Below are 26,575 nucleotides of genomic sequence, written 5' to 3' on the forward strand. Positions count from 1 at the left end.
CCAGGTTTGTAAGGCAGAATTGGGATCATGATTGTGTGTGTGTGTGTGTGTGTGTGTGTGTGTAGACTATCATCTTTTTCATTTCCCTGATTCTTTTTCAATTTTGTTGACGTCTGCTGAACAAACCTCCTCCATCTTCCCCCTGTTTCTCTGCACCTGCTGCTCTCTCTTGCTCTCTCTCTGTTTTTATGTATCTCTGACTGTTTCGTTCCCTGTCTCTCTCTCTTCGTATGTGTGATATATAATTAACACAAAAGAAGGGAGAACAGCTCCCTTTCAGGCACCTATAAGCCTCTTCATGTTTTCTCAGCTTTTGTGTTACAGAATGACAGCTCACTCTCTTGTGCACACAGTAGGGCATTTTATCTCTGCATAGCCTATCTCTTGACATAGCTGTTTGGTCCATGTCGTGACTATCCTGATTGCTCTTAAATGGCTTACTCCTAAGTTTTATTTTTAAAAAGAAAGCAAGGGTTGGAATGGAAAAAGAAACAAAGTTATCCAAGTCTTTTAAAGAATATTTTTAGTATGAACTTCCTGTCCAAGCATTCAATGCTAAAGCCTCTTTGAGCATGATGAGGTGGGCTGGAACCTGCGGAAGAAAGATAGGGCTCACAGCTCCCTGCATCAGTCTGTCTCCCAGGCACTCCTGACCAAGGAGCTGGCTTTCTGGGCACAGAGTTCGTCACATGAGTTTTTCACTGAGCCCAAATACATCAGACGAGGATAGATGTGAAGGCGTCGATTTCCAGCACTTTATTTATCCTGTGGCAGGGCTTATAGGAAAAGCTGGGGATCACTTCAAACTTGACTTTCTACAGCCCTGCAAGGTTGCATGAATACGAAGAACAGTTGGAAGTTGGCAATGTAATTTGGGCAATCGATCCCATATTTCAAGAGAAAAGTTTGGTGAAGTTGATCCAAGGCTAGAAGTAAGATTCATGGGTTAAGACTTTGGTTGATGGACAATTAGTTTTTCCCACTTTTTGGCTACTGTGAAATATGCTTCAATGAACATTGGTGTTTGAGTATTTGAATTCCTGCTTCCAAGTCTTTGGGGGTGTATACCAGGTGGTGGAACTGCTAGGTCATATGGTGATTCTTTGTTCAATGTTTTGAGGACCTGTCAAATTGTTTTCCACAGTGACTGTGTTATTTTACATCTCCACTAGCAATGTTTGAGGGTTGCAGTTTCTTCAAGTCCTCACCAACAGCTTCTTGGTGGTTTTAAGATTGTAGCCATTTGTGGTAGTTACATAGTCTCATGTCAATTTGAGAGGATTATGAGTGAAGGGGTGGAGTCTGGCTTGTCAATCAAGATATAACCAATAAGAGGCCTCTGCGTGAGCATAGCCTTCTCCTGAGAATTCTGGGAACTCCAGTATGTCCTACTTGAAGGTGGGAGATGCCTCTCTCTCTGCTCACTCCCTGGGAGACACTGCAGCTGATAAAACATGTGGAACTATGATAGCTGGAGGAGCCACGTGGACATACCCTGATGCAGCCATAACTCTGGACCTGGAGGAGCCATGTGGAGACCCCTGCCAGCACTGAGATGCTTATAATGCCACTGGATCTACAAGAATTCCCACCCACTGGCCTGTGATTGTCCTGTATTCAGCATCATTGCATGTATTTCATGAGTCTGAAGAGTACTTTACAGATTGGTATCAGACACATGGGCTAATATTGGACTGATGGGCTTGGCCTAGACTGGCTTAGGATGCTTTCTTAATGTACTATTACCCTTTATATAAAACTCTTATCCACACAAGTGTCTATGAAGTTGTTTCTCTAACCTAGCTAGACTAACACACCATCCTAGTAGATGTGAAGTATATAACATCCTTGAAATGACAAAGTTGTAGAAAGGAGAAAAGTCGGTGGTTATCAGGGACTGAGCAGGGGTGGGACCAGAAAGAATGATGTGGCTATCAAAGGAAACCATGGAGGAACCTTTTAGTGAGGGACGTGCTGTTTCTTGTCTGTGTTCATGTGAATATTCTGCACTATGGTTTTGTAAGTTTAGGGGAGATTGGGTAAAGGGAACACAAGTCCTTTCCTTATTATTTTTTATGACTGCATGCAAGTTTTCAATTATCTCAAAGTAAAAGTTTATATTTAAAAATATATTAGTGTAGTAACAATTTCACCATATAAATCCATGTGGACATTTGTGTCTGTGGACTATGTTCCTAGGGAATTCATTTGTATTCATACATTTAAAACTTTTGAATCACATTGTCAAATTGCTTCTGAGGGTTGTTTCAGTTTGTATGGACCTTTATTTTCAGATAATTATGTACTAGTTACAATTTTTGGTATTACAATTGTTTTAAAAATAATAAGTTAGTATTATTAAACCCTTGCCTTTTATGGGGTACAGTACTGAACACTTCACTTTGAATTTTAAACTCCCCAGAGACCCCTGGCATCAGCCCATTGGTACCTCACTTTTAAAACATAAAAACTGAAACTTAGAAACCTTGAGTAACTCACCTCAGATTACATACTGGTAAGTGGCATGCTTGAGACTAGTTAACATGCTTGAGATTAGTTTACAAAGCCAGTATGCAAATCTCTGTGTTATTTTATGCCTTGCTTTATTAGAATACCTTTTAGTGAGTAGGCATATACTCCAGGGATTAGGAGAATGTTATGTGGATGAGAGGTTGGGAAAAATAGCTTCTTTCTAAATATCAATGTAACTTTATGAGACCTAGACTTGAGGGACGCAGTGATACTTCTGGAAACATCACTAACTCAAAGTAGGCTTTCCTTTTCCCTCTGGCTCTTTAGAGGTGAATGCACAGCTTCCTCCCTCCCCCCAGATGTTCAGCTTGATATTAAAGCCTAAAGGCAAGAATAGGTGTCTGCTGAAGATACATGTCTATAATTATCAAATCATTGTGCCTATAGTACATGTAGTCATATTCTCAGCTCATTTTATAGTTGTGGCTTTAGTTCAAGAAGTAATTGTATATAAATAAAACATCCCAGCCCAGTCAAGATCAAGTCCATAAATTCGACACTAGTCCATAAGTCCCTCTTCAGACTCACAAAATCTCATTCAGAATGCAGGAAGATCATAGACCAGTGGGTGCAAAGTCTTGTGGATCCAATGGTGGTGGAAGAATCACCAGGCTCTGTCAGGTCTCACCCACATGGCTCACCAACAGGAAGTTGAAACAGAGGAAGTTCCCAGGACCCTCGTTATGAGGAGGTCATGCCTTCAAGGAGGCAGCATCAGATTTTGACCCAATTGACAGGCTAGACTCCATCCATACACTTCAAGTTGACATGAAATTATGTAACTATCACGGACCACCCTTTGTCAACTTGACACTTTTATACAACTGTTTAGCCATCCATAACTATTAAAACAAAGACCATAGTAGAATCATATGTGTGCCTAATAGGACAAAGCTAAAATGCATACAACTCAAAATATGCCAGCCACCTATAAACATAATATTGTCTATGTAAATACAATGTTCTATACCTAAAATATTAAGTCTACTTAATAATTTATACTTAATTTTAATATAGAATATTAAAAATATCCTATACTTAACAATTGTAGTTATAGGAAACACCCACACCATAATCCAATCTAAATATTCCCCACCCATGAAAATTTGTAAGCCAACCAACTCCCTATTTTGGATACCCAATTTCTATACTGTTCACCAATATTAATCCAGTGGTCTGAGCAGGCAATCATGTTCTTTGATGTGAAGAATCTTCGGTTGGAACCTTGTAAGTCTGTATCCATAAGAAAAGTCAAATCAGGACAGGCCTTCCACAAAGTCAGCAGCAATATACACCAATTCACAGGCTTCAAAATCTTCTTTCATCTAGTTAGGTGCTGGCCAATTCAATGTGGGCTGCCTTGCTTAGCCTCACCAAGATGCCCATTGGCCGCCTCATATTTTGACCATAGGACCCATCTCAAATTCTCAACCACCCTAGCCCCCTTGGGCTACGTCATGCCATAGGCTCAGGTTCCACACAACTCAGACCAGTCAACCCACCCTCATCTCTCCTCTAGTCTCTATGAACCAGGTCCATAGGTGTCAGTGGATAAACTCAACCTGTATCTCTATTGCTGCTTTTCTTCCACTTACACTCAACAAACGGATCCAGGTGCCAGCTAGTGAGCTTTCCAGGCTGCCCACAGGTTCTCTTTAACTTTCAATACTAGAGAGGAGAGTTTCTTCATGACTATATATTTTTTTTCCAGTTTAAGGCACAAATCCCTAGTTTAAAATTCAAAAAGCCAGAGGTCTCCCCTTTCTTTCTTCAGATTGTCAGCAGCTCTCTCAGCAAGTCTTTCCAAATGCAAATGCACAGAGGACTCAAGTCATTGGGTGTGGCTTATTTTTCCAAAAGTTTCTTTGCAGGGGTGACCTAAACCCACTTAAAGATACAATTTAATGTCTGAAGGCAGTGGGATTATAAGATCCCTATTTTCATACTTCCCAATGTTCATTTCTACCATACATTATATCAATAACTATAGGTAGAAAAGACCAATATAATCCTAGTCCAGCCGGATCTTAAATACATTCTTAAAAAAGTTAACTTCAATCCTTTCTTATCTAATCTAACTCATTCCTATACAATACGGCCTTAGCTCTCTGCCTTCATGAAGCCAGGGTAGGGCCTTCTGTCACCCATTTGGTTCATGCAGCATGGTCTCAGAGGAGAAGTTCAAGGGGTGCCATTTTGCCACTGAGCTCAAAATTTACATCAGTCATATTCATTTTCATCATTTCAAAGAGGATTAACCAAAGACAACTTCTAGGAATCAAAACCTTCACTTCCCATGTCTCTTCCAAAAAACAACCCAGTAAACAATGCGGTCTGATCTAATCTATGGCTAGCCAAAGAGAAACTACCATAAGGCAGAGGTCAAACAAGCATCTACTATCCATCTTCATGATTTGTTCTCTAGTACCCCACTCCCAAGGTACTGTAATGTGTGTGGCCCAGTTGACTAGAGAAACAACTTCAGTGACAGTCATATATGTGTTAGAGAAAACTCTATATCAAGAAGTGATTGTATATCAAGAAAACATCCCAGCCCAGTCAAGATCAAGTCCATAAGTCCAAAACTAGCCCATGAGTCCCTTTTCAGACTGCAATGATACAGAAAGCAAGAAGATCACAGGCTGGTGGACACAAAGTCTTGTGGATCCAATGGCAGTGGGAGCCTCATAAGGCTCTGACAGGTCTCAGCTGTGTGACTCGCCAAAATAGGAAGGTGAAGCAGAGAGTGGGGAGAGGTTCTCAGGACCGGCCTTATGAGGAGGTCATGCCCACAAGGAGGTGCCATCAAACTGTGACCTGACTGACAGTCTAGACTCCACCCCTACACTTCAGGTTGATGCAAAATTATGTAACTAATACAATAGACTAAGTGGAATGCAGGCATAATAAAGGGCATAAAATACACTGTACTTGAGTATAATTCATTTATGCGAGGCTGCTCATCACTGAGTTCATAAATGTGCCAAAACTTTCGTTCTTCAGTGGTTCCAAGTAGGGAGACAATCATTTTTATTAAGTGTTTTCAGTGTTTCTAATTGTATTGATTTTTTTTTGACTGTCACTGTGAATTGAGAATACATCTTCACTGAGCTGTCAAGAAAGACACTTATCTGTTTTACAGTCTGGAAGCTCTCCATGTCTTCTTAAGAGCCGGTGCTAAGTATTGTAAATTGCCAAGAAAGTAAAATTTTAAAAGTCAGATTTAATGAACATCTTAGATAGAGGTGATTGAGTTCTTGGAAGTGAAAAGTAATTAGATCTAATTGTTAAACCCAATTATTTATAGCAGGAACAGGTGCAGAATTTATGAGTTTAGAAGATGATCTGTTCTTCACTGTATATAAGTAATAAGTGACCATAAATATAAATTGTGTTACTTCAAGTTATACTTCTTATTGGATAAAACATGTAGAAATAAACCAGATGACATGAAGACTGTTTCATAATGTCTCTGATCATCCGTAGAAAGAAGGTCTGCAGTAAGGATGTCCACATGGTAGTTCTCAGCACTCGTGTGTGTGTGACTTCGTGATATTCACATGTATATATGTGCCTCTTAGCAGCCCTTCTCATTTTACTTCAGTGGTTCTCAATAATTTCAGGGGAAAAGGGAAATGAAATCACTGGGAATATTGGCAGATTGTTGGGGCGTGGTTATAAAACATCTCCCAGGCAATAATTATTCACCACTTTCCAAGTACTAATTATCCTCCTTTGCGGAAAATATCTAGCTCAAGGACATAGCTAGGAATTTTAAAAACAAAGAAACAAAGCATTAATTAACCCCTATGCTAATAAAATTCAATTTCCAAAAAATGTATTCCTTGATTGTAAAATGATTAATTATCTCACTGAACTCTAAAAGGCAACAAATAATATATAGACACATTTCATCAAGAAAAATGAAAGAATGTTGTGTTAGTCTGGGTACTTTAGAGAAACAAATCCACAGAAACTCACGTATAAGAGAGAATTTTATGTAAAGAGTAAGTACACATCAAGAAAACCTCCCTACTCAGGGCTGCCCAAGCCTATAAGTCCAACATTAGCCCATTTGTCCAACACCAATCCACAAAGTCTTCCCCCATCTCACAAAGCACACACAATGATGCCGTCTGCAGGAGGAAAGCCGAGTCAGTGAATGTGTAAGTATCTCAGCACTGGCACAGGTCCCCACACGGCTGCTCCAGCACCCAGGGCTGCATCAAGGTAGGTCCATGCTGCTTCTCTTTGGGGATGTCTTGCAGGAAGTAAGCCTTGCAAGCTGAAGCAGGGAACTGGTCCGGCCATCAGAAAGCAAGAGACCAGAGAACTAGAAAGGCGAGGCTCACTGAGCCATTCATCCCTCCGCCCTTCAATGAACCCCACATGTGTTTATCAGCCAGGTTGGCACAATCAACTAACTACTGCAGGAAGCTTTAAAATGCTTGTCCTTGCACTGGCATAGTACTTTAAGTTCACTAGGGGAATCTAGCATGCAGTTTGGTTCATTGTCAGGGGCTCATTGTGTGTATGTTAGTCAGTTCTACATTTCAACTCAGGAAGTGGAAGCCAGCGACCCCTCTGGAGGGGCCGGGTACACGGAGAGGAGTGAAAACCCGTCCACACATCTGCCTGCTGTTGTGAGTTGCATTCTGCTATTGTTTTTTTTTTTAATCAGATGTTCAGTCTGAGTATCTGTCCATTACTGAGATGTAAGTCAGGATAATAGCTCTCCAGTGAAAATCACTCAGCCCAAGCCCACCGTTTGCATGCATGAATTCTTCAGTTCCATCCTTTTAAGGGAACTGGAGCTTGTGTTTGGTTTCTGGCGAGGTGCCGTTTCAAGCATTTCCATTACACCTGGCCTAGATGTCAATTCGATTTCTTCTCACTCAATAAAATAATGTATTAGGAAAATAGGGGTTTAACGTGCCTGACTGCATTTAATATGGCTCTTGCAAATAATAAATGCCCTAAATCTTGTTGGACAGCAGAAGGAACTAAGACTTTTCCGTGCTGTCTGTTCAGGTCTATGTAATGCATCTACAAGGATGCTGGAGGCCCGTGGGAAGAGCCAGGGTGAAAAGGGCGGGGTCCCGCGGGAAGCCTGGTCATGAGCTCTGGGGTTATCATCGCAAGGGTCACTTATCATTACCAATAGGAAACCTGGGTTCTTGGCAGCGGTGAAGGATGAGGAGCCAGATGGATTTAAGGACTGTTACATTCAATTCTCATATGCTTTTGGCTTTTCCACTTAACGTCAAAGGTAGGGTTGGTAATACATTTTCAGGGAACAAATGGGGAACAGAAGCTTTTCCTTCGTCCTCACACATCTACTTGAAGCCCTCTTACACATTTGTTCCTTGCAGGTGATGTATTTGTGAGAATTTGTAGCCCCTTGGAGGAGAAGGAAAGGATTAAAGCAACTATTGATTCACTAATCAATGCAACTGCACGATTGCTTAGAACTTCTATAAAATACTCACAGTCATCACTGTCCACAAGAGGAAGAAGATGGAAACAACCCAAATTCCCATCAGTAGAGAGTAGATAAATAAACTTTGGTATATGCACACCCAATGGAATACGATGCATCGCTATAAAACAATGACAAAACCAAGAAGCCCTTCATGGTATGAATAGACCTGGAAAACACTACGCACAAAAGGACGAATAGTATCTGAGACCACTGTTAAAGGGGTGGGGGTGGGAGGACCCAAGTGGACAATTTCATACCAAAGGGGCTTCGGAGTTTCCCAGGGGGCGGAGGATAAGGTCAGAAGATACAGCTACGGGCTGTATCGGAGGTCAGCAACGGCAGCTCTCCAGGTCTATACAGCTATTTTGGTACTTATTTGTGGCTTTGCAGTACAATTGGAAAAAATTGAAGGTCGTTATTCAGATAATGATAATTTCATTTATTTAAAAATATATTTATAATTTTGAATAATTTTTAAATTGTTGTGAAGGACAGGTTTGGCTTCCATCTCAAGCGTTTGCCCACCCCTGGGCTGGAATGAAATGAGGAAAATGAAAACAAGCATCCCAAGAGAGAGGAGTCAGGGAGCGGGGGAGGGTGAACTCATGGGATTTTGACGAGTGGTTTACACTGGTGAAGGCAAAGTTGAAGGTCTCAAATGTAAACTCCCACCTAGTTTACAATAATAATACTACTACACCTCTCTTCCTTCAGGCCTTCATCATCAAGTGAACCACAAAGATTTTTTGATCCACGTATTTTACCCCAAGCTTATGAATATTACCACTTGGCAAAATCCACCTCCCTTTCCCAAAAAAGAACCAAAGAACCAGACTGCAATGTTTGGTAGTAACTTTATACGCAATGCACCTTTATTCCTGGCAAGCTTGTTAAAAGCATATTCCCACATGTGTCAACACTTTCTTAATACTCTGTAATCCATCATGTTAGCCTGGTAGAAGCAAGCCGCTCTACATTACACTCATCCTCTGCTGAGTGCTGGCCTTCAATCTGTGTGTTCTAGCCCAGGGGTTTCATCTGCTGAACAAATAACAGACTAGGACTTTGAAATGAGCTCCCTGAAGTCAGTGGATACATCGCTGAGCACTTTAGTTTGCATTTCATAGTATTCTATATCCAAGAACCAATGCTTTATTGTTGAAAAGGATGTTCACTTAATAATAGTTGTAAATGCTAAAAAGGAAATCTATTTTTATACAGAAAATTTGGCTTAGAAAGAATCCTATCATATACACTTTTGACAATTTTATTCACTGAGTTCATTTTCCTGCTAGTGGTGTGATTTAATGAAGATGAAAATATATTTCTTTTTAATAAAATGGGAATATCTTTTGAGTTTGAGGAAGGCAGGCAAGAAGGAGAAAATGAAATCTAAATAATAATGAAATTGAGTAATTTGAAATGCCCTATTGTACCTTTGGGTTTATCCCTTGATTCTATGGCTCATCTGAATGAACTTAGAAATTAGCTGCCATTTGGGTTCAAAGTCTGATTTTGCATTTTGGGAGAGAAATGGATTGGAATTGGATTACAATAGCAACTTTGCTTCCAATAGTTATCCAGATTGTTTATCACGTGCGTGCATTGGTTTTATAGCCTAAGAGACAGAAGATACACTTATATACTGAAAGTTTCTGATTGCATGAGACCTTTTGGGTAATGCAAGAATTTTAGAACATTCAAAGGGAAAAGATCAAGGGTTTTGGAAGCAGAAATTTTCTTCCTGGTACGGCTGAGATTTCAAGGACCGTTTTCTCTGTGTGTCAACTTGCCTTTGTCAAACGTATTCGTTGAGGGCCATTCCTCATCTTCAAATACTGAAATACAGTAAGGTTAATGCCATCTTCAGCAGCAGGTGGTGTAAACCAATACCTGTTTCACATCAACATTTTACACTACTTCTCATGGCATTTAAAAAAAATTGGAGCAAATTACATATGGTAGAAATACATTAACCACCACTTGCTATTGAGTTACCTCCAACTCATGGCTACCCTATGAGTATCACAGTACAATTGTGCTCCATATAGTTTTCTCTTTCTATGACTTAAAAAAGAAATTTCATTTTCAGAAAAGTTACAAGTAAAGTACAACTTACTTTTTATACCAGATTACTCATTCTCCGTGGAGACCATCAAAAATTGCCAGTGCCGACTGTATTTCAAGTCGTCATGGTGGGGTATTGGGAAACGTTTTCAATTAGCAATACTCACACCTTTGGTAAATCTCATTGGCTATGATATTGCCACTGTACAAAGCTCCATGTGGTTTTCAATGGCTAATTTTTCAGAAGTAGGCCTCTAGGCTTCTCTTCTGAAGTGCCTCTAAGCGGCCGTGAGTTTCAATCTTTGAGTTAGCATACATTGGCGTTAGTCATTTTCTACCTCCCCAAGGACTATCAAACTGGCAGTAAGTGGATTTTGACTCAAGGTGACCCTATAAGAGGAATAGAATGGCTCCTTAGAGTTTCTGAGGTTGTCAAGCTTTATGAAAGCAGACTGTATCGTCTTGCTCCTCTGGCCTGGCTAGCCTTTCAGTTAGCAGTCCAATGCTTAACACACTGAGACACCAGAGCTCAGTAGAAGTATCTTCACAGTGCTTGCAAGGGGACTTTTTAAAAATAGTGAGCCTATATTTGCACCATAGTACAGACATATGAACAATAGCCATCTCTTCCTCCTACCACAGCAACTGTTTCATGTCTCTCTGTATGCATGTATTTCTTACACAATCATAATCCCGTCTTCTAGAGATTGGCGATCAGTTGAGTAATGTGTATATGGTTAAGTTTCAGTGGGAGAGGTACACGAAATACTTACTGTGAGAAAGATGGGGCTTATGGAGTGGTCAGGAGTGGCTCTATGGAGAAGTTGCTCTAGTGATAAGAGAGCTTAGTAGAGAAGAAGAGAAAGTCAATTCCAGGAAGAGAGAAGAAACACACAACCACATTTCCAAGGACATAAAGTAGGCATCTATTTTTTTTTTACAACTTAGCTTTTTTATTAGAGACTTTCAAGTTGACCTGAATAAAGTTGTGCCAGTATATCCCCGGATGCCTTGGAATCCTGCTTCCCCATCCCCAGACAGAGACTATTTCCTCCGACTTTGGTTTTGTTGATGTAAGTTGGCATCTGTCCTTCCAGTTTTATTTTTCAGTTTCCTTGGTTTTCAATAAGATTGTTCACCTTTTTCTTCTTGACTTGTAGCTCTTTAGGTAGTATGCAATATTAATTGCTTTTTTATCATTTATTAACTTAGGGCAGCATTTCCATGGCTATTATAAAATACATCCTTTTATTTCAATATTAAAACAATCTGGAGCTCCTGGAGTAAATAATGAACCTTTTAAAATTTTAATCTTACCAAGTTGTCACAACTCTGTTTATTAACGACTTCTTTTTCCTCATAGTCCTGAGAGAATAGTCACACACAGAGTACGTGTGAATCATCTCATGTAGTAACTGTCATTACATTTCAATGTGACTGTCAACACTACTGCTGTAGCAATGCACTGTGCCCTAATCAGCCCTGTTAGAGTAGCATTCAGCATACATGATCTCTAGTTGCAAACCAAACATAAGTGATCAAGTGGTTTTGCTTACAACTTAAAAATAGTTGTTGAAACACAAATAGCAGAGCCAAAATTATAATATTCTAGATTTCAGTTTAGGCTCAGAAAAGCATCTCTTTTTCCATTTGGTTTTCAGATTCACTCTGATGAAAATTTGAGGGTTATTTTGATTTCCTTGTTTGTTTCAGATTTTGATTCCATTCCAGTTGAAAGCCTGACGGAAAGTCTTCCCCTTGAGGACAGGACAAGACAAAAGTGCCCACGATTACCATATGCATTCAACATTGTATTAGAAGTCCTTGCCAGAGCAATAAAGCAAGAAATGGAAACAAGGGCAGTTCAAACCAGAAAGGAAGATGCACAGGCATTTCTCTCTACAGCTGACACTAGCCTATCTATAGCGAACTCTAAATATTTCACAAGCAAACTGCTCTAACTAATGGAAGAACTCTGCAATGGTGCAGGGGATAAGATCAACCCATGAAAATCATTGGACTCCTTTATGCTACCAAGAAGTATTCCCAAAGAAAATAAAGGGAACAATACAATGTATGATAGCCCCCCCAAACAATTAAAAATACAAGAATTGACCTTTTCAAAAATATAAAAGAAGTACACAGTGAAAATGATAAAACACTCCCACAAAGGACCAAAAGAAACTTCCCTAAAGAGAGGCAGATCAAAACTACAAGGAGGTAGCACTTCATCTCAGCCAAAGTGACACTGAAAAGACAAGGACGACTAAACAGATAACAGCATTTACTGATAAGGATATGCAGAGATTGAAACCCTTACTCGTTGTTGGACTTTAAATAGGGCATCCACCCTGGACAGTGCTAGGAGTCTTCTTTGAAAAACACTAGAAGTCTAAATATATATAGTGAGCCAGCAATCCCACGCCTATGTTTATACCCTAGAGATCACATACAGGCACATGCACCCTTAGACTCATTGCAGCATTACACACAATACAAAACATACATATCACAGCAAGATAAATAAATAAATAGACCATGTAAGGGCCCCGCAATGGATGAGTGTGTACTCGGAGTGTGGTACAATGGGATCCTATACTAATGGACAGTGGCGAAGCCATGAACCGTAACATGGATGGAACTGGAGGACGTAATACTAAGTCAATCATATTAAGACAAATATTGTGATATCACAGTCATAAGACAAATATAAGTGCATATATACATGGAGATCGATGTTCATTGACGCTTATCAAGGATGAACGGACAGTGCAGGGGAAGTACTCTTTAGATAACCGATATTTGTTATTTTGGGAGAAAGGAAACATAATGTGCTGTCTTAGGCTGGATTCTCTCGAAAAACAAAACCAGTGACACTTGTATATGTATATATCAAAATACTTATATCAAGAAAATGGCTCCCACAGGTGTAAAAGTGGGCAACTCCAAGTCCAAGGGCATTCCAAGTCCGGGGGTCAGATGTTAGACTGGCCCCATGCAGCTGAGGAGGAGGCTGCTGAAGCAAAAGTCAGCAGGGAGACCATAGGCTGGTGACTTCAGAAGTGAATGAACCCAAGTCAGCAGGTCAGACAGCCAGCTCCCGAGGGCCACTGAGATTGAAGTCCAGAGAAATGGAGGTTGTCAGTGAGCCAGACACAGGCTCCAGAGCCTGAAACGAGCTAGCAAGCTTTCATATAGGGGAAACTTCCTTTCTTTTACATCCACCTGTGACCCGAGTCAGGGCGTTGTAATCCCACCCTAATCTTTTACAACTAATTGGTTGCTCATAAATTACATTGGATTATATCACACCATGGAGGATTACTAGTCTTACTTGTCAAACCATAGAGAAATTTTGGCCCAGCTACATTGATTCAAAACCTATCACATTGAGTGTAGTTTGACCAAAGTAAATAGTCACACACACATATGCACAAGAAAAAAGATGTTTTTGTTAAACACTGTGACATCCAAAATTTAGCAACAACACCAATAATAATAAAAAATCAAGTGTATGATCACATGTGAATGTGCATAGGCATATATGTGTACAGGTAAGTAGAGGTTTGTACATATGTGTGCCAGATATATAAGTACATGCATATGTAATCACAGGGAACACAGATACAGATATTTGTCAGGCATAACCCAAAACCTAATGCAATTAGATTTTGGGGTGTGAAGGCTTGGGAGTGTAGTCTGATGGTACAGCTCAATCAATTATATCATAGCATGTTTCCCACTCTTCATGTTCCTTATCCCAAGTGGGTAGCATCTGGGGTTTTCAAGCTTGCTAACCAAACTCAAACTCACTGCTATTGAATCAATTCTGACTCTTAGTGACCCTATAGGACAGGGTCGAACTGCCCCTGTGGGTGTCTGAGATTGTAAATACTGCTATTGGAGAAACAAAAACAAAAACTACTCTATAGGGTTAATAACCTGCATTAGCCACAGCCCCATTTTCCCAAGAACAGAAGAACTAGATGATGTTCAGCCACCAATACAGGCTGTCTCATCAGAGCTACAATAAGTAGACCCTGGTAGGATGAGAGAAAAACATGAAACAGACTTAAATTATTCTTTTTATTTATCCTTTTCCCCCCTTACTGTGAATTAGATGAAGGGTTACAGAGCAGATCATAATTTCAGGTTCAATAATTTAGGTACATTTTGATTCAACACATCCATTGCAATCCCCTCAAATAGTACCTCTGAGTTGCTTGTTGTTTTCATGTACCATTGAGTTGAGTCTGATTCAGAGTGACCAAATAAAAAACTAGAATAAACACTACCCTGTTCTGGGCCATCCTCACAATTGGCATCATATTCAATGTTGCCACCACGGTGTCTATCCATATTGTTGAGGACTTTCCCCCTTTTCAGTGTCCTTCTACTTGCATGATGCCCTTTGCCAGAAACTAGTCCCTCCTGACATGTCCAAAGCACAGGAGGCACAGCATAGCGATCCTCGCTTCTACGAAACTCTGGCGGTCCTTCTTCTGAGACATCTATTTGTCCTCTTGGAAGTCCATGGTACCTTCAAAAATCTTCCCTGGCATTATTGTTCAAATGGAGAGATTCTTCTCCAGTCTTCCTCATCCAATGCTCAACTTTCACAGCATATCTTAGTCCTCAATTATATCCTTGCTTTTCAGCATCTTAATGAGGTCTTGTGCAGCAGATTTACCCACTGCAGTGTGTCATTGGATCTCTTGATTGCTACATTAATTGTGGATCCAAGCAAGATGAAATGCTTGACAATATCTTTTCTCTGTTTATCATGAAGTTGCCTATTGGTCCAGTTGTGAGGACATTGTCTGTAGATTTAGCAGTAATCCATACAGAAGGTTGCAGTTTTTGATCTTTGTCAGCAAATGCTTCAAGTCCTCCTCACTTTTAGCAAGAAAGGTTGTATCATGTGCACATTGAAGGTTGTTAGTAAGCCTTCCTCCATCCTGATGCCACCGTCTACTTCATATAATCCACCTTCTCTGACCATCTGCTCAGCACACAGATTGAATAAGTATGGTGAGAGGGTACCACTCAGACACACACCCTTCCTGATGTTAAAGCATGCATGCACCGTCCCTTTGTTCTGTTTGAATAATTGCCTGTATGTACAACTTCCACATGAGCAAAATGACATGTTCTAAAATTCTAATTTTTCTCAAGTCTATTGTATCAGGCCGGTTTGACTAGAGAAAGAAATCCAGTGACACTCATATGTATGTAAGAGAGAGCTTTACATTAAGAAGTAATTATACATCAAGCAAACATCCCAGCCAAGTCCAGCTCAGGTTTATAAGTCTGATACTAGTCCTTGGGTCCAAGGTTAGTCAATGAGCCCCTCTTCAGACTCATGCAGCCACATGCAATGCTGTAGAATTCAGGAAGATCACAGGCTGGTGAGTGAAATGTCATGTGGATCCAATGGAAGTGGATGAATCCCCAGGACTCTGGCGGCAAGCAGGGTCAGCCAGCAGGAAAGTGAAGACAGTGAGAGAAGGGGAGGTTCCCAGGACCCACCTTTTGAGAAGACCACACCCATAGGAGGCACCATCAGGCTGTGACCTGATTGACAGGTTAAATGCCACCCCAACACGTCTATATATCTTCAAGTTGACATGAAATTATGTAACTACCACATAAACTGAGAAGGCAGTTCTTCCCAAGTAACATGCTCTATTAAGATATGTATCATTCTGGCAAAACTCCGGTGGACTTTCTGCCTTATTTTGTTTTTGTTGTTCATATTAGGGTGTATCTCAGAGGTGCTATGTCATTTGGGGTCACTATCTTGAAGTTGTGTTGTTTGCTTTGCTGTTTTTCAGTAACTGAAATACAGGACTGATGAACCTACAGGGACAGCAAATAGAGCAATGGTTTCATGGGGGAGGTTATAGGTGTGGTGGGACGGGGTGGGGGCAGGCAGTAACAGGGAGAAGATGTTATGGTGTCCAGGAAGGAATTGTATGCTTGAAACCTGATTTTGGAAGCAATTGTACAATTCTGCTTGAGGTGCTTGAACATATGTATTAACTCTGAAGTAACAATAAATTAAAAGAAAAGAACAACAGCAACAACGATCCAGGAATGGGATTGGGGCTTGCACTAAATCTTAGCTCCAGTTTAAGAACCACTAGTTCTTACATCATGGCCCTGCTTCATGCTCACCTGCAGGAAGAAATCACAGAAGAAATGGGTGCTACAGCATAATGTGGCAAAGGACTTAGACAGTGCCTGGCTAACAGATAAAATTGTGTCTGAGATCTTAAAGGCTTGTCTTCAAACAAGCAGACCTTTAAGTGAGGTCGAAGTCCACATAGAAGTCCAGCTAAGTCCACATGGAAGAATCACACCATCATCAGTCACCGAAGGATTGTAAATCATATAATCTGACGTCAAAGGAGGGATTGATATCAGAGCTTAAATGTGGAGAATCTGGTTTGCAGAAGGCTATGGATGACAGTTGGAGCCTAAGATTCATTTGTGGAACTCTATAGGAAATAAGTGTCCAGAGGACCCTCCCCCCCCATCTACAACTGAGGGATGGGAGGGAAGGGGTCACTAAACAGTGTGCTTTGGAGAGATGAGTATAGAAGATCCAAGGCATAAATCTGACTTGCACAGTTCCAACTTTGTCAGGAGATCCTGTCTCTAGTGCATGCTGGATGTGATCTGGTTTCCAAAATTTTATGTATGTTTTTGTTTAGTTTCATTTGTTCATATTAGGGTGTATCTCAGAGCTCATTTCAGCTATGGCGATTCTGTTTTTATCTCCTTGGAGGGCCCCTTCTTGAAGTTGTGTTATATGTTTTTCTGTTTTTTTAGTGTATGAAAGCTAGGATTGATTAACCTATAGGACAGCAAGAAGAATCAGGGTTTCTGGGGGAACTGGGGTACAATGGTGGTAATCAGGTAAAAGGGAGATGATGTCTAGGAGTCCAGAAAAAGCAAGAGTTTTTACAAACTGATCGTAGTAGTAATTGTACAATTCTACTTGACGTGACCGAACTATGGAATGATATGTGTATTAACCCCCAATTAATAATAAATTAATTAATAAAATGAAGTAGAAAATGTTAAATACTAGAACAAATTGAAAATGGGTCAAAAGGGAGAATGAATCCTAAAGTGCTAAATTTTAACCCAAGTATAACAGAATTAATCCAGTTTTCAGTGCACTTTGTCCATTATCAAGGTTATTTACATCCCTGGTCAATGGTCAAAGGAGGCTTGCTTCAAGGGGATTAGTCCATGTGGGGATCTTGCAAATGAATTTTGGGCTTTCACTGTCATCTGCAACCTTCTGCAAACCTGGTGCTCAGAATTTTAGCTCTAACACAGTTCACTCTTCCAGTCTTGTAATTTATTATTGACAATCCTTGGATCACACAGGCTAATGTGCTGCTTTCATGTGCACTTAGCTAACACCCCACTTAGATAGATGCTTGCTTTAAGATAGGTCTTTAAGACCCCATACACTATTCTTTCTGATAGCCGTGCACTAATTCCTTCACTATGCGTTGCTATAGCGCCCATATCTTCAGTGATCTCTTCATGAAGGCAAGTATCACGTAGGATCACATTATAAGACCTAATTGTTTTTAGATTGCGGCCATGAAGTCGCTCACTTCAACGCCTGGATTTGGATCCTGCCCCTGGGTTGTTGCCCTCCTGTTATATTGCCTGCACATCCCAGGAGCCCTCATCCAACGGCTGATTTGGTAGTCATTCAAAAAACTCAGATTCTTTCAGCTCAGCATCCAGGAGCCTCTGGTCTTCCTGCTTCCTGTTCATCAGCCCTTGCAGTTATGGGAGTCAGGAAAGCTTACACAAAGCCTATGCTTATATCTGCATACTGGAACCAGACTGATCTTACCTGCTTCTACAATGATGTGAGTCATTTCTTGATAAAGTCCCTTTCTATCATCACACACATACAAGAGTCACTGGTTTTGCTTCCCTAGAGCACCCAGCCTAACGCAATGCCTTATTGCATTTCTGGTTTCCATCCGTCCTTCTCTCCTAAACTTCTGAACTTTGTCCGGGATAAATGTTGCCCTTTTGATCTTACATAGTTGATGGCTCTAGCAAGGAGGTGAGTTCCATTTCAGACCTGAAAAGTATGGGTGATAGTCTTTGGCGGGGGGTCTGAGGGTGCTCCACTTAAACTTAGTATAATAACAGATATAACAGGATCACCGTGTAACAGATATATAACATAATAACAGTATAATAACATTAAATAAGGATGTCACTGATGAATACGGTGCTCCAGTAGGAATTATCATGAGATCAAAAGGTCAACAATTGCTTGAAGGAAAACATGGGGGCTAGAGAAACTAGAAACCTGGAAATGCCACAAACAGAAAGCAATGACAGAGAATATTGACACATTGTGAAAAATGTTATCAGCGTTACTAAACAATTTGTACAAAAATGTTCATGTGGAAACCTAATTAACTCTGTAAACATTCACAAAACCCACAATAAAATATTAAGTTAATTAAAAACCCAACTATTTTATTGTATATAATTATTCCTCGACTGTGCTCTTCAATACTTTCCTAGCAGGTATTCCTGATGCAGTTTGAAAATGTGGCTGAAAGAATAGAAAAGTCGATTGGGAACATGCAAGCCATCTTTCAGACCTATCCCAAACACTACATGCCTAACACAAATTGGTGAACTTTCTTTATCTGAAAAGATTCTATCTTTGCTCTGGCAGTTTTTCTCTGACTTGTCATTTCAGTTGTGGGCATTCAACTTTTAAACCCACTAAGTACAAGGAAACAATGAATGTCTTTCATAGTTTCTTGTAAAATGTCATATGAAAAAACCCAAACAAACTCACTGCCATAGAGTCAGTTGTGACTCATGGCAACCCTAAATTGGTGGGGTCATTCCAAGTAGACATTCAAGCGCATCATCATTGAACAAGCTAGCATGAGTTTGGTCAGCGTTAACTCTTTGATGACACAGAGAGGAGACATTGCCTGTCTTAAGTTGGCTGTGATTGAACTCGTGGACAAAGCATCTGGGTAAAGGAGTAGAAAGGTTCTGCTCAAGCCTTCAAGACAACGAACAGAGGTGAAGGAGAACCTTTACAGCTCTCTCAAGCTACAAGATTATGAGTACATACATGTGTATAAAATTGTTAAGCTCCATGCTGATTCGTCCATTCTTTGGTCAGTTTTCGCTTTTCCTCATCATTTAATGGTCTGACTTTTTAGTAGTTGGGTTCTAAAAATGTGCATGACTTTGGGATAATATTACTCTAGCCTAGAGCCATCTTTTTAGGAAATTGAAATAATTACTTCTCAAGAAATTGGGTAGGATGGTTAAAGTAGCTTGTGGACTGACACAAGAGCAATTTTTACTTCCAGTTGGAATATGGTTTCTTTTTTGAGAAACTAAATCATCCTCAGACTTCTACAGATCTTTATTGTAATCGGCCTAACCTTGAGTAGGCGGATTATAATATCTCATGGATGATCTGGGTGATGGTGGTGGTGTGGGAGGATAACCCAATTTTCGCTGTCACTCTGACAACAGATGCAAAATACTCCATTTCCCACAAAGTAGGTTTCTACATGTGTAAATTTCTATTTATGATTGTCATGTATAAACAAAAAGGGATTTGAATACATGCTGTGGAATAAGAAATTCTTTTGTACGTCTCTGGGGTTAAAAATATTTTATTTGGTTCTTTTTTTTCAACAGTTATGCAGAAGTGAGTTTACTTCACCCAGAGAGGTAGAAGTAAATTCACGCTTCCTGCCCAATTTATGCAATGCACTATATTAATAGATGAAAATGATATAAACAATTTAAATGTGTCATATCTTCCTACTAAGTAAAAGCAAGTGAGTAAATGTACCTTGAATATAAATAATGTCTGAGGACTGAGAATTTGTGTAATCTGAATTAAATTTATAAACTCTTGTGCACTGAATTGTTTGCCTCAAAATTCACACACCATTATCCCTTTTTCGTCTCTTTTCTCCTTTGCTCCCTTCCTCTCTTAACATCTCTCTTCCCTATTTCTAAATGAAGAAAACACTGTTCTCAGACCTTTCTCAGGCTTTCTTAATGGAAAGTGATGATCTGAGTCACTCCTTTATATTAAGTGAAATGGTCTGGTATGGCCGTCTGGTATGGTCTGGTATGGTCTGGGGATGAAGTGATTAGTCCAGCAAGAAGTCTGCGGACTCTGGTTATCTCTGCAAGTGGTGGGAATAATTAAATGCAATTTTGCAATGATAACACGGAAAGAATGGTATTTTCTTTCAAAACATGCCCCTCTCTGAAACATCAGTGCAGACATATGTTGAGATAGAAACCAGATCATATTTCTAACAGTCTAAAGACTCAGATTTCATCCAGCAAGGTTGTTCTCTTTCCTCAGCCGTAGCCAACTCTTTCCCATTGTCTGGACTCTAATGGAATTTAGCATTAACTTTGGACAGTGGAGTTTGAGTCGGTGCCAACCCTGCTAATGAACATGTGGTTTCAATAATAACGTGGCTACTTGCATGTTGTGTGGCAAGGTGCCCGGTACTTTAATATCCAAGGGGAAACTGATGGCAAAAGTACCAGCTCTGAATAGGAATGCATTTCTAAAACTGCTCCAGACCTAGATTGAGACTCAGAAATTCATGAGTGTCCCTGAGCATCGGACGAGGGGAAGCCCTGCAGAGTCCATGCACATACTCTGAGAATATCTTCAGAGTCTTGGTGATCATGAAAAAGATAAGACCGAACTGTGGAACAAGTCAGACTGGCCCAGAGGCCAGAAGGGTCACGAGAGGGGAAGTCACTTCTTGCTCCAAGGTCTAGTGTTCTCCACCCTGGGACTCGAAGGTCTGAAGCCAGAAGACAGTGAAATGAATTACAGCTTCATGATACTCCCACCACACTGACAAAATGGAATCAATTACATAATGGTGGCATTACATGTTATTAAGAAAAGATCCTAGATCTCGAGGCCAGACTTTCAGAAAATCATGATAAGCTGTTTAAAACAGCTGAAACAGCACACTTAGAGGCTTGTCAGCCCTGGGTTTACTGAAGGGAAAATAGCCATGGCATTCGTCCCCTCATTCTGCAGTGCTGCTTTGTTATCATGGGCTTAGTGCTTGGAGAGGAAATGTCCAGATAGATCTGATTCGAATATTATATCTTACCATTGGTATATCCCCAGTCAATGCTTTTGTGAAATGTAGCATTGATTAGGTTCAAGAGTTTATCTGAAGCTTTAGTGGCCTGTGCCATCTTGGTGGGCAGTGCTTTTCCTTGGGGCGTGATACCTTCTGAAGGGCCAGGAAGTTTACAGAGGATGGAGAGCTGTCTTCAATTCTGTTTTCTCTTTTAATTGGAGGACTACTTACTCTGTTTCAGGTCTAATTCTGTGTTTAAGGTGTAGAGTTTTGGCTAATCCAGAGAGTTATGTCTCCACTACCAAAATAAGCATGAAATGTTTTATTACTTTGGAAACAGTCTTCATATCGAGTGTTTAATCAACCCCTCTTCCTATGCCAAGCCTCTGCCACCCACTGATCTGCTCCCAGTTCCTATCTCTAGTTACTATCAACTCCACACCAACACATGAGAACCCTGCATGCTCAGTGTAGAACCAACTTCACATATTTTTAATGGCTGATTTTTCTGCAATAAATCACTACATTTTGAAGATGGACTTGGGCGGACTCTAATACATGAGCGTACTATTTATACCACATAGGGATACCACCATCCGGAATTTCACAGAAGGGATTCAATAGCATGTTATATTTGGGGACTGACTTCTTTACTTAGTAACATGCATTTAGTGCTCCTCAATATTATTGTATGTATCACCAGGTAAATATCTTCATTTTAATGGTATCCTACTGTATGGATGTGCCATAGTTTTTTAAGCACTTACCATACAAGCACGTCTGAGCTGTTTACAGGTGTTGGTTATAGAGAACTAAGTTGCTATAAATATATACATTTTTATGTGAATGCAGTTTTTCCCCCTCTTGTGTAAACTGCTAGGAGTACGGTTGTTGGATTGTATTTTGCATAAGAATCTGGCATTGTAAGAGCTTGCTAGGTTGTAGCTATGGTAACGTTTTCGATCTCCTCCATGATGTATGAGAGTTCTAGTTGCTCTGTGTCTTTGCTATTGTCAGATTTTTTTGGTTTTGTTTTTGTGAACCATTTTAGTAGTGACATAGTGATCTTTTTATTATAATTTTGCGTTTCCTTAGAAACTAACAATGTTGGTTTCTTTTTCAGGTGCTTCTTTGACTTTTGTTTTTTAGTTCCTAAAACGTCTTATTACTTATTAAACAATTTTTTCAACAGTTTTGTTGGCACATAATTTACATATAATATAATCGAATCGTTCAATTATATCAAGAGGAATTGTACTATCGCCACCACATCCATTCCGCTCACCCCATGACTAAATTGCCTTTAAAATTAGTGTGCAATCACAATCTGTTCTAATGCTCCCTCCCACCTTCATTATTTATAGCTACAATTCCTTTTCTCTCCCTATCACCCATCCTCCACCCCTACATCCCCTATAACCCTTTAGATAAGTTATTGTTATGCATCCACCCCTCTTGTGCTTAACTTCTGGGAAACCCAACGGAAAAAAATAAAGAACCGATCGCACGAAGGTGTTCCAGATAAGATCATATTAGTCTAATGACAAAGGTACAAATGATGCGTAAGAAGAAGAAACACCTCATCAACACCCAAAAAGCCAGGAAAGAAATTTCTGTCATGGTTTTTGTTTTCTTTTTGTGAAACGTCTTTTCTAAACTTCTATCCACTTTTGTATTGGGTTATTTGTTTTCTTATTATTGAATTTTTCAAAGTTTAAAAAAATAACCCATTAGTGCTTTTCCATGTATATTTGTTAGTAATTTTTTCAGTACTTAACTTTTTACTAACATATATTAGAAACTCTTTTATTAATTCTTATACAGGATAAAGACAAGGTAAAGACATTTGGATTCATAGCCACATGGTTGAATTATAAAGCATATTAAACAAAGGAAATTTGCCAAAAGATCATGATCATCAGAAATCAAGTTCAATTCCCCATAGTTGCAGGAGGGACAATGCAAGTGGGAAAGGGGCTATAGTTCGCATACACAGTGTGATAGGCAGCGTTTGAGAAACAATACCAGGACACTTGTGAATATATATATATGATTTAAATACACACTATATATGTATAGATTGATTTATATAGTGACAAGGAATACAACAGCTCATTAGTCTGCACAGCAGTACAGAGGGCTCAGTCCAACTCGCTTTCGTGGAACAGTAAATATACTGAAGGTCTTCAACTCACGCTGGCTGCTGGCCCAAGATCAAGGCAGCAGACAGCAGAATCTGTGGTCAAGCAGCAGACATCGCAGCGTGGGGCCGCGCCAGCAGGAAGATGAGACGTGGAGGCGTAGCAGAGGCCAGTACCGTGGGAGTGGGAGCGAAGCAGGTCCCGATGGAACCTCACACTCCAGAGATGCCTGGCAAGGAGACAGGATGCAGCAGCTGGTTGAGGCACAGGACTAGCTCAGGCAGCAGTGCACTGGTCTGCCCATTGAGGAGGAGAGAGGGAGGCCGGCCTCAGGCAGCCATTAATCTCAGGCACCCTCCAATCAAGCGGCTCCCTGATTGGCAGTCTAAACTGGGCCCACCTGTTCCTACAGGATCCATGTTCGCACAGAAAATCTATCACCTACGAGGGGATGCCCCTCCTCACAAAAAAACAAATAGATAACAAGTTCTGCGGGGACGAGCTTTCAGAGGCACATTTTCCCAGCCAGGCGAGCAGAGCATCAGCAGCTTGCTCTGAGTGAGACACCCAGTGACATCGCCTGGGAAGGATGGTTCTTGTCACAGTGAATTTTTTTTTTGTAAAAGCAGTTTCACTTGAACTTCTCTCTTTTCTTCAAATGGAAGATTTAAGAAAGCAGTTGCCATTGTGAAATTTTGTTTCCTGATTGGCATAATGTCGCAGAAACTGTTGCGATGTTGAACACAGCTTACAAGGACAGCCACTATGGGGAAAACTCGGGTGTACAATTGGTTTCTGCGTTTCAAAAAAGGCGAAATGTTGATTGATGACAAACCTCAATTTGGATGTCCATCAACTTCCCGAGTGGATGAAAATGTCCACTTGTAGTGCATTTGGAATTCATTCCACCAGGTCAGATTGTTAATCAAGCTTTCTATTTAGAAGTTCTGAAAATATAGGCTAACAATGTGCAACAGAAAAGGCCTGATTGGTGGCAGATGGGGCACTGGTTTCACCACTACAATGCACCTGACCATGCAGTCATCTCAGTGTCCCAGGTTTTGGTAGAATGCAGCATACCTCTGTTGTCTCACACACCTTATTCACCTGACCTTGTTCCATATGACTTCTTTTTGTTTCCGCAAGTGCAGAGGGACAGGAAAGGACAGCGATTTGATGACATAGAATAGGTGAGGGGAAAAAGCCATCCAAACAGATGAGTTTGAAAATGTTTCCAAGAATAGAGTGGCATATTTTACAAATGTATTAAGTCTAATAGGGAGCACTTTGCAGGTGATACGGTTGTTTTGTAAAAAAAAAAATTAAATACATACCTCTGAAAAAAAGAATTCCGGATTTTGGGGGTTAGCCCCTTGTGCAGTATTACAGATTAGAAAAGTTTACAAGATTGAATCAGGACCCTCTGACTCTATTACCTGTGGTGTGACTCATGACCATGGATGGCCCCATAGTGTTCGAATTTCCATCAAGGGCACATTCAGGTAACTTCCTGAAGGCAAGGTTGCCCCTCTCGTGGCTGAGCAGGGGAGTTGCACTAATCCATTTTCAAATATCCTCTGCCACAGGGCCAATTTGTTTATATTGCCATCTTTTCATAGTGCGAGTATTGGTGATAACATTTCCAAAATACGTGATCTTTGCTTCTAGGGAGTGTTCTGTCTGAACTGTTTGTTCTTTTGGAAACCCGGCACCACAATCCCCAAGTATCTACTCTTCTTTGGTTTTCCGTATTCAGTGTTCAACCTTTGCATGCATATGTGCCCCTTTGTCTTCAAAAATGCTATTCTGTTTTTCAACACTTTACAGAGCTCGTGTGTAGCAGATTTACCCAATGCAATGCAGCTTGATTTCTTGATTACTTTTTCCACGATCCTTGATTGCAGATAGCAAGATAAAGTCCTTTACTACCGTAACCCTTTCTTTGTTTATCATGATGTCACCCGCCGATCCAGTTGTGAGGATTTGCTTTACATTGAGTTGTATTCCATATTGAAAGCTATAATCCTTCATCTTCAAGTCCTCCTCACTTTGACAAGTAAGGTTGTGTAAGTCATAGTTTTCCACACAGTGCTCAGAATTTAAGCTCCAATCCATCTCCTTCTGTGACCACAGATTTTATTTTAAAGTCGTTAGCTTTATTAAAATTCAGGGACTAGTTTAAGGCTCCCTTGGGGGGCTGCTTGTTTTAGGACAAACCTTTAAGACCCCAAGTGCTATTTTTTCTAATAGCTGCCACCATCTGATTCATTCACCACACTTTATGACAGCACTCAGCTCTTCAGTGATTGCTTCATAAAGGTGAGCCTTGTGTAGGATCACATTTCAGGAACTACTTGTTCTTTGATTAGGCCTTACATCTGAAAGTACAAGTTCAAAGCCATTCATATAATATATCTTCATAGGCAACATAGTTTTAGCTTTCTTTTTATTTCCTTACACTGTCTTGCTAAGCTGAAATTCTTAATTTTGATAAAGTACAATTTATCAATATATTCTATGAATGTCTTATTGATGTTATATATAAAGATTCTTTTTCTAGTCTAGGGTCATCTACAGTTTTGTGCACTTTAAAGTCTACAATACATTTGGTGAAACAGGATTATATGTGCTTTTGAAGTTGTTTTAGAAATAATTTTTTAGACTTTTATCTAAGTATTTCACCTTTTGGTGCTATAAATTACACTGTTTTAGAATATTTGTATCCAATTATTCATTGATTGCTCTTAAAAATAAAAATTGTATGTTGGTTTTTTTATACTTAAACCTTGCTAAACTGATGTTGTGTGTGTTAGATTTTTGTATTTTTTTCCCTCTTAGGCAAAGATCCCTCATTTGTATGCATTTTATTTCTTTTTCTTCTCTTATTTTATCAGCTAGGATTTCCAGTATGATGTTGAATAGAAGTAGGATATCTTTACCTTCTTCTCAATATTACAAGAAGTTCAGTCTTTCACTGTTAACTATGTTAGCTGTAGACTTTTATGTATGTGTCCTCTATCAGGCTAATAAAGGTCCCATCTGTTTCCAATATGCTGAGAATTGTTTTATGGTTAGTCATTATCGATATTTATAAAAAGCTTTTTTGGTACATATTATGAGAGGATCATATTATTTTCTTTTTCATTTTAATAGAATGAATTTCATGGATTGACTTTTCAATGTTGAAC

The 26,575-nt window shown here is 39.9% G+C and overlaps 1 non-coding gene across 1 annotated transcript; it reads right to left on the minus strand.

The window, feature by feature from the left end:
- Positions 1 to 10,154: 10,154 nt before the first annotated feature.
- LOC142461880 (U4 spliceosomal RNA) lies at positions 10,155 to 10,295 on the minus strand. Its single transcript, XR_012787052.1, has one exon. It is a non-coding gene; the product is annotated as a U4 spliceosomal RNA (small nuclear RNA).
- Between the last annotated feature and the right edge of the window lie 16,280 nt (positions 10,296 to 26,575).

The sequence above is a fragment of the Tenrec ecaudatus genome, chromosome 11 (genome assembly GCF_050624435.1).
Source record: "Tenrec ecaudatus isolate mTenEca1 chromosome 11, mTenEca1.hap1, whole genome shotgun sequence".
NCBI classification, from domain to species: Eukaryota; Metazoa; Chordata; class Mammalia; order Afrosoricida; family Tenrecidae; genus Tenrec; species Tenrec ecaudatus.